We start from the raw sequence: 9,299 nt of genomic DNA on the forward strand, positions 1-9,299 counted from the left end.
CCCTCGATGTTCTAGTAGCTACTCCGAGCGTAAAAGTAGCCCCAGGTCCGCCCTGTCTTTCCTCCACACTGGTGATCTTGCTGTCCCACTATCCCCGTCCCTCTACAGACGGGACCTCTGGCAGGTCCGGGTCAGCGAGCTCTCGACGATAAACAGCGGGTGACAAGTCCGCTGCATCTTGGAGAAGACAGCAATCCCAGCAGTGTGGAAGACGTCCGGCTCGAGGGTGACGGACTCAGCTGGATAAGCAGAGTCACCCGCACAAGTGAGTAGATCTTCTGTGGACGACTCTCGCCTCGGTCGCGACGCGCACGCTCTAGCTGCTAACCGAGTTTGACCGTTCCTACGGCGGTGACTGAATTTTAAATCATTTTTCTTTGTGTGTCTGCAGTGTTTTGTACTGAATCAATGGCTTGTGTCTTGTGTCTGGCGGGTTTGAAAATAACCAATTGCCATTACTTAAAGGAACGTGTGCTATAGTAAGGTGTGTCTACTGTCTGTACAGCTGAGTTGTATGTATATTGGTGATAGATACGGTTATCGCATTTGTTTTGTTGAATATACATGTAGTGATGTTTGCAATTTGCTAAACGTGGCTTTGAAACACACGACAGAAAAAATGACGGTTTATGTGCCGAACAATTTTGCCCTTGAATTCTCTGTTATGGCAATACTGTTGACAACAGTGATGTCATTTTCGACGTCTCTTGGGTGAAATGCCAAGGAATCAAACAGGCTGCAGGTCAAGGTCGCTTTGTTGTAGTGGGCACTGATGCAGTTCTCTGTTTCGGAACAGCTTGATGCGCAGAGGAGATTTGACAGGACCTTCGCGGAAACGTCGATTGCAGTGCCAATGTGAACATATCCTTGGAAAACCGAATAACGTGTGCCTGAAGACGAGAACATGTCAAAACGCGAACGAGCATTTGTAATAGGATTTGTTTCTACATGTATGGATATGTTTTGACTGCGGCATCGTCGCTATCTACTGTCTTCTAGGCACTGGTCAGTTAATACATGTATCCTCAAATATAAATTCACGTGTTTTTTTTCACGTAATGTGCCTGTTCCAACGCCGACCAGTTGCATATACATTCTGTATTTTTCAATATGAAACCGAGAAATAATAGTTTTATAAATATCTTAAAAATTTACTTTTTTCGCAACCTACCATTGGCTGCAGAGTACGGAACACCTTCCACGTCAACCTCGCACAGAGTGAGTACATCGTTAGGAGTGCTACGCGTAATCCGTACCCACTGTCCATACACCGGTGTAGCTAGCTCAAACGTGTATGAAACGCCGACCTCTCCAGGGTGAAACCCATTCACGAGATTTAAAGCCGGCCTCCGATAACCTGACGTAAAGCTTGACGTCTCTAAGGTCACGGGTTCGATCCCCACTATGGAAGCGTTCTTTCGATTACCCCTGTAAACACCAAGTACTGCTTCTAGTCCCAGGAAACGGACTCGAGAGCGTTTATTACTTTGATATCAACTCGTCCAATACACAGCTAATATTCAAACTATGGATATGACCGATACACTGCCCTTTGATGCTTTAACATGAGTATATTGTCCATATATGGACAATGTTTGATTCAATGCATTTTATTTAGTATTATTTTGATATTTTATTCACACGCGCAACGATGGACAAGTCCTGAGTATAGGAATTATCACTCTATATGCAGATGCATACTCGTGACAGAAATTATGGTAACCATCCGTTTTTCTTTTATTTTAGACAAGTGACGAATGTCCTACACGACGCATATAAGAACCGCGTTCTGAGAAAACTGGGCTTAATGCATGTTCGTTAAGTGTCGTTCCAGATTAGCCTGTGCAGTTCGCACAGGCTAATCTGGGACGACACTTTACGCCTTAATTGGATTTTTGCTAAGAAAAGACTTCATTTAAACGAAAAATGACATAAAAGCGTAAAGTGTCGTCACTGATAAGCTGTGCGGATTGCAAAGGCTAATCTGGGACGACACTTAACACACATGTATTATGCCCGGTTTTCTCAGAACGCGGCTCATATGGTTAGGGTCCCTGTTAATTGTCTAATACTAGACATGTCTGAATTCCATATGCCGAAGAGAGTTGTGTAAATATGCATTACCAAACACGGCATTGTTTGACCAAACATATTGACTTACAACACATAGAAAGATTCTGATACGAAACATTATATTTTGACAATCTTTTTATATAAACGATTGAACGGTTTTACATTTTACAATATATTTTCATAACGATTTTCCACACAAGAAATGACAACGCACGACAAACCCATTAATTATGAGTTTCACCAAATTAAAGGTTCACACTTACGTCCTACATTCCTGTTGTAAATCTTGACGCTTCGGATGAGGAATATCTGCTCGAGATTCACCCATCATGAGACGTTGTGAGACGCTGTGTAGGTGCACGACTGGTCTTCAATCAAACGCGATTTCGTATTTTCGTCAACGGCACGGTCCGCCGTATATGGACGGTTGGTGTCTGTTTGGTAGGCAGGTTTACCAAAGGCAACGTTAACGGCGTCTGTCTAAAAAACATGGTTGGGTGAATGTAAATGTAGACATTACTACATTGACTTTGAAATATCGCTTTAATCGGTAAATCCTCCGTGAAAAGGTAAACGGTGAAAAAACACGCCTATGAAATATATATATATATATATATATATATATATATATATATATATATATATATATATATATATATATATAGTCAACCCGAAAACACACATCGCTTTGAACATCCATAACTTCATCTATTGTGCATCGATTTCCATGAACTCGGTCTTATTCAACACGGAAATGAATTTCCTTTCTGGAAATGTACATATCTAATGTACATGTAAATGAACGTAGGTCACGCGAATTGTGTATCGTGTTATTTCTTAAAATTTGACCCAGCATTTTTCAAAATATTACAATACATGTACATTTCCAGAAAGGGTAGTTATTTCTGCATTGAATAAGTCGTGAATCCTAAAATTTTGATTTTCTCAGGCAACCGTGTAGGTCAAGTTCACGGGCGGGTTCACACATTAGATAATTGTTATGTTTAATCTGAAATTGCAAACAAACCGTATTATCCATTATCATGAACAACTCTTGTTGGGATATTTTGACGCTTATCAATGGCCTTAGGACTTTTTAAACACGAAATGTGATCATTGAGCATGTTGATATAACGAGTTAAGATGGCAGGTTTCTATTGCAGAGTGATGTATGCCCGTGCACTCTATAACATTTAATAAGTCTATGGAAAAAAACTGTACTATAGGATTCTGGATAAAATTAAAAAAACGGGATTTATTTAAAGAAAAACGCCCAATGGTATCACGTGTCAAGTACTCGAAACGTATTAAGACGGCACCTTCTCATGCCAGCGTGGTGGTACTCTTAACCCCTCGATGAATTAAGAATCTCTACCTAAGTGCGTGAATACTGGAATCGGCGGACTTCGCAAAGGAACCACCAGACGATCAACGGGCAAGAAGGTGATTCTCAGCAAGGCCTTGTGGCACGCTACGGGCACGACAAGACACAAAAGAAATCGTGGACGTCCACTACATCCGTCTCTGTCTCAAGCCGTCTCGACCCTGTTCGTCGACGAACTGCGAAAATCTTCCTCACTGAAATCTAAGTCGTCACACAAGCCATTCTGCCATCATCAACCTCGCCCCATCGATCAGAACAACAAGTGCTGTGGCGACGGGCGAACGACGAACAGGCAGATGCGGGCACTCTGGAAGCCGTAGGCGTAATCCTGCACGCAGGCGGTTTAGGTCATTGGTTCCCCCTTATGTTACAAGGAGCAGTAGTGGAGTCCGGCAGATCCATAGACGACTGAGCAGCCCTCTTTAAGAATGCACTGCTCACTTACAGGTATGAGGAAGGGGCTAGAAAAGGTGCCCTAATAATTGCTCGCTCAAACCATCCCAAGACTGCTTATCGCGGCTGGAAGGGGGCCCTACACCAGCAGTCGGAACAAAAAGAAAACAAATAGAACGAGAACAGTTCTTCTCACATTAGAAGTATTTTACGTGCGCAAACCTGTGCGCAGGTACGATACAGACATACCACACTAGAATAGCTCTGATATGGAACGAACTCGTCAGATACGGAAATGACATCGTAGACTTCCCAGTAAGCTCCCATTTATGGAAGGAAGGAAGCATCGTACTATGCTCAGCTCCTTAGCCTTTACCCAGAATAAGTGAAAACAAACGTCTACGCAGACCTTCATACCGTCATTACAGAGTCCTTGGGCACAATTCAACAAGTTTCAAGTTTTTATTGGAACATCGGCAAAATGCCTTTGACCATTTACATATTCAAGTTAACAAATTATGGTCGAAGTACATCAGTACAATACAAAGAACATACATAATTGTACACATAGATAACTATGTAAAGTGTTCAAACATCATTTACAAAAGTAAATGTATTTTATGTAAGAAGTAACAAGTAGTAAATAAACAATATATTAACGATTCCGTACACCATTAATTTAAGAAGCAGCAAATACTTCTAATTTTTCATCACGGAGTTTCATTGCCTCAGTAATGAATCTTGCAACATTGTTAATTACTGTAGTATTTTGACAAGATAGTATATTTTTAAATTTGACTAAGTTTGGCCAGTTAGAACGAATACAATATTTTGTTCGTAGATCTTTATAGATGGAGCAAGTAAGAAAGAAGTGATATTCCGATTCAACAGTGTTTGCGTTACATAGTTTACACTTACGTTCAACTCTGGGTATGTTATTATATCTACCAGTCTCTATTTCTAATTTATGGGCGCTAAGTCTAAATCTGGATAACTGTTGTTTATTATTTCTATTATTAATGCAATCTAAATATTTTTCATAAGCGAATTCAGTCTTAAACATTTTATAGTATTCTAATTTCGGTTGGCTATTAATTGTATCATGCCAATTTTGTATAAACTGATCTTTTATTCTTTGATTAATTTCATTAGAATAATTACAGTTGTCATTTAAGTTATTGTAAAATATACCATGCCCTAGTTGATCTAATTGTTGTTTTACAAATGCACACCACATATTTGTGTTATTATTATTATTCTCATTGTAAATATTACATTGTTCGTTATAAACCGTATGCATCAAAGAGTTCGGGTTTTGCTTAATTTTAATCCAATAACTGAGTGTACGTTGTTTACATATTATAGAAAGAGGATATCTGCCTAATTCACCCAAAACAGCAGCATTAGAAGTCTGTGAGCGTACACCAAGAATAGTTTTACAAAATTTGAAATTAAGTTTATCTACTTCTTTAATGTTGTAAATTCCCCATATTTCAGATCCATATAGAATAATTGGAACAACTAGGGAGTCAAATAGAGAGAGTTTTGTTTTAGTGCTAAGCTTCACTTTACTAAAAATTGACAATAAATGATTGTAAGCTTTTACAATGGAGTGGGCCAATGCAACATGAATGGTCTTCTTTTGCCCCAAACATGCGCGAAGCAAGAACCGCTGATCACAAACACGATCTTCCGCCAACCAACCCGTAACTGAACGTCATGGATGCACCCTCGTTCAAAACACTGGCATCTTATTGACTATGTTTCCGTGAGAAAGAGGGATTTATACTAAAGCCACAGACACATACATATGAGCCGTGCTCTGTGAAAAGAGGTTTTAATGCATGTGCGTAAAGTGTCGTCCCAGATTGACCTGTGCAGTCCGCACAGGCTTATCAGGGAAGACACTTTCAGCTTTTATTACAATAATAGTTTGAAGAAAGTATATTCTAAGAAAAGTCCAATTTAGGCGGAAAGTGTCGTCCCTATTAGCCTGTAAGGACTGCACAGGCTAATCTGGGACGACACTTTACGCACATGCATCAAACCCCTTTTCCAGATCACGGCCGATATGATACATACGAAACGAAAACATACTTAAGAAATGCTTTCACATGATTAATGGTTAAAACCGGCGATAAGAAGGTTTTTAAAAAACCACAAAAGTTCTCATTTTGCAACAAATAATTTGTGTCAGTCTTTCCGATTATGTGCTTTAAAAATCGTATGTAAGTTTAAAGTGTTTGCATGTAATTTGTTACTGTTTAACCAGTTTGTTCTGTTTTGCTGACTGCCTCGTGAAGTTCGCGTTTTTGCAATTTTGATAAATCTTTTTTTCTGTTTTTATGACCAACATACCATTTAAATAGCGAATGCTTATAAAATAAACAACTAAGGCTTTATTTACTGAAAACAGCAAATAGCGTACTATGTAACTGGCAATTTAAACGTTAATTTATAATAAGCTTGAATACAAGTTCAGAAGAAACAGTCCCTGAACATCGCGACACTGAACGCTTTATACCCATGCATATACTGTTTGTACAGTCAAAATTTGCTGAGGACTTACGCGTATATACGATCGTATTACAAAAATGTACTATTTATAAATCGATAAAACGATATTGTATTATCGACTTCAATACATTCCAAACGAAGTCGAGCATAACAACGTAACGTTTTTGTTTCAATTGCAAATAATGTTTTGCTTTCATGTACTCAAAACAGGTACTCAGTTGTGTAATCCCAATCAATTTGTGCCAATTCGTTCATAGGAAACATGGACAAATTGTGATCAATTATATATCAAACACGAGTCAATTTGTCGGTTTTGGCGTTAATTTGCTCGTGAATTTTCCATGAAGTAAGAACATAAGAAGTACATGTATTTGATGTTTTATAACATTTATCAGTCATGTTCATAAATTAATTTGATATTGCGATAATAATATGAGTCGTGTACTGAGAAAACTGGGCTTAATGCATGTGCCTACAGTCCGCACAGGCTTATCAGGGACGACAATTTCCGCTTAAGCTAGATTTTTGGACTTCCTTTAAGCAAAAAATTCTATTAAAGCTGAAAATGTCGTCCCTGATCAGCCTATGCGGCTACAAAGCTAATCTGGGACGACCGTTAACGCACATGCATTATGCCCAGTTTTCTCAGAACACGACTTATATATTCACATTGCAATCGTGTAGGCTCTCGTTACGCGAGCTTGATTATTTAAACTATTTGTTAAGAGGCACATCAACTGTTTTTTTTATAAGAAGAGACTATCTGCAAACCAAAAATACCGTAAAAGCGGAAGGTGTCGTCCCTGATTAGCCTGTTCGGACTTCACAGGCTAATCTGGGAAGACACTTTACGCACATGCATCAAACCCTCTTTTCACAGAGTACGGCCCGTATTAAATCTTTGTCAGAATGCCTTTTAAAAAGTGGTCTCATGGGATCTTTCGAATTAATCGCAGCACTTATTAGTATTGGTGTGTGCAAAATTAAAATAATCTTGTACATTTTATGTACAATTTAGAGCATAACATGAAAGAAAACGTATTTCGTGAAACGTATTTTGTGCCCATAACATTGAACAGGAGGAGTGCAAACTGGTACTTTTTTTTAATTCGGCGGTCGAAAATGAAAATGCGAGGAAATGAATGTGTCAACCCGATACTTCAATAACAACAAAAGTTTTGTTTTAGTAACGTTTGATGATATCATGAGGGAAAGCTGTCGCTTTTAATAATTTAAGAAGAATCGGAAATCAAAGTTATGCTATTGAAGCATGTGGGAAGGAGAAAAGCGGATACAATATCAAAGGAAGAACATTTTGTCATATGAAAATAGTGTTTACAATAGGGAGTTTAAAGCCATAGCGCAACTAAGACCACTGGGACTTTTAACCCATGTATGCTCAGTGGACTCTCCCATTATTCTAAATTGGATAAATTTCATTCCAAAATTAGGGATGTCTAGTATTTTTATTTATATATTTAGAATATTTCTTACAGAAATTCCTGTAAGCAAACAGCGCGGACCCAGATGAGACGCCTCAAGCGGCGTCTCATCTGGGTCTGCGCTGTTTGCCAAGGCCTTTTTTCTAAACGCTAGGCATAAATGGGTTAATGCATGACATATTTTAAATACACATAAAATAATTCTTTGAACGAAAACACTTGGGTTTCACGTCATATACAAACTGTTGTTTGTTTTTAAGAAGCTTATAGGAATTTCAATATACCGAATTAATATACGCGCCAACGTTAAAATAATGTTGTTGTTTTTTTTTGTTATAAAGCTGCATATACTTTTTGTATAGATGATAACTATCTTTTTTTGGAAATGAGTAATGAAACTTAAAAATAAATAAGCAATTATATTAAGAGTCTTATTTCATATTTCTCATTCTGACGTTTAACAACATACCTGTATAATAAACGGCTATGTTTTATTTATGTTTGTTTTATGAGAACAACAAAAAAGATGTAAAGAAAATTATTTGGTTTTCAGTAGTTTTAAGTTTAGGTTCTTTCAAAATCGGTATACGGATTAAATATGTGTTTATTTTCGTATTAAGGTTGTCAAATTTAAGACGAAAAACGAAAATACGGTATATGGACGGACTCTGTATCCACTGACCATTGCCCATGAGTTTGCAACGACTGCATTTAATTTAACTCAGTGTTCTTTCATGAATATTATGCACATTACACGGACTTTGTTTGAAACTAAATATTTGTTCTTTTATCAATGTTGTATTTGCTCTAATAATCTGAGTGCATTGTCGTCTATTTGCTTAGCGACAGCTTAGGTAGTTTGTTAAATGTACTAATTACTTCAAGTTCTAATTGACCTACAATTTCGCTGCGTACTCGTTCTATCATTTGGAATTCCGCTGAAAATTTATGGAAACAAAACAGGAGAAAACAAGTAGTCCATAATAGAAGTTGGTACTTTGAAATTCTAAATTATGTCTGAAAACACTTAAAAAAATAACAATCTTCTTTCTTCTTCTCATCCGTTTCACATAAAACCACACCGGGTCTCTGCGCAAAGGTAGGATTCCAAAACTTCAGAACTAATCTGTAATCTTCCGTTTTGAAATTCATTACTTATTCATGTGCAGGTAATGTAGACAGAAGATTTTGTCGCGATAACATGGACGATAAAACTCTCTTTTTAGAGAACTCTTGTGAACTATGAAAATTATCTGTAATTTCCATAAGCGGAGCGTATCAACTTTTAGTCTCCTCTAATATTCCCCTGATGATCTAACAACTGCGTGATGGGTATATATTATTTATTCCCTTACTTATAGACTTAAATCATCCGTCCCAGTGTTAGCCTTTGAATCTTGCAAGTCATAGTTAAAAACAAAACTTGGCATGGGTCAACGCCAAGGTTTCAAATAACACTCGTGGATGGCAGACCAAGAGCAGATTATAAA

Source organism: Dreissena polymorpha, chromosome 1 (genome assembly GCF_020536995.1).
Source record: "Dreissena polymorpha isolate Duluth1 chromosome 1, UMN_Dpol_1.0, whole genome shotgun sequence".
In the NCBI taxonomy this organism is placed as follows: domain Eukaryota; kingdom Metazoa; phylum Mollusca; class Bivalvia; order Myida; family Dreissenidae; genus Dreissena; species Dreissena polymorpha.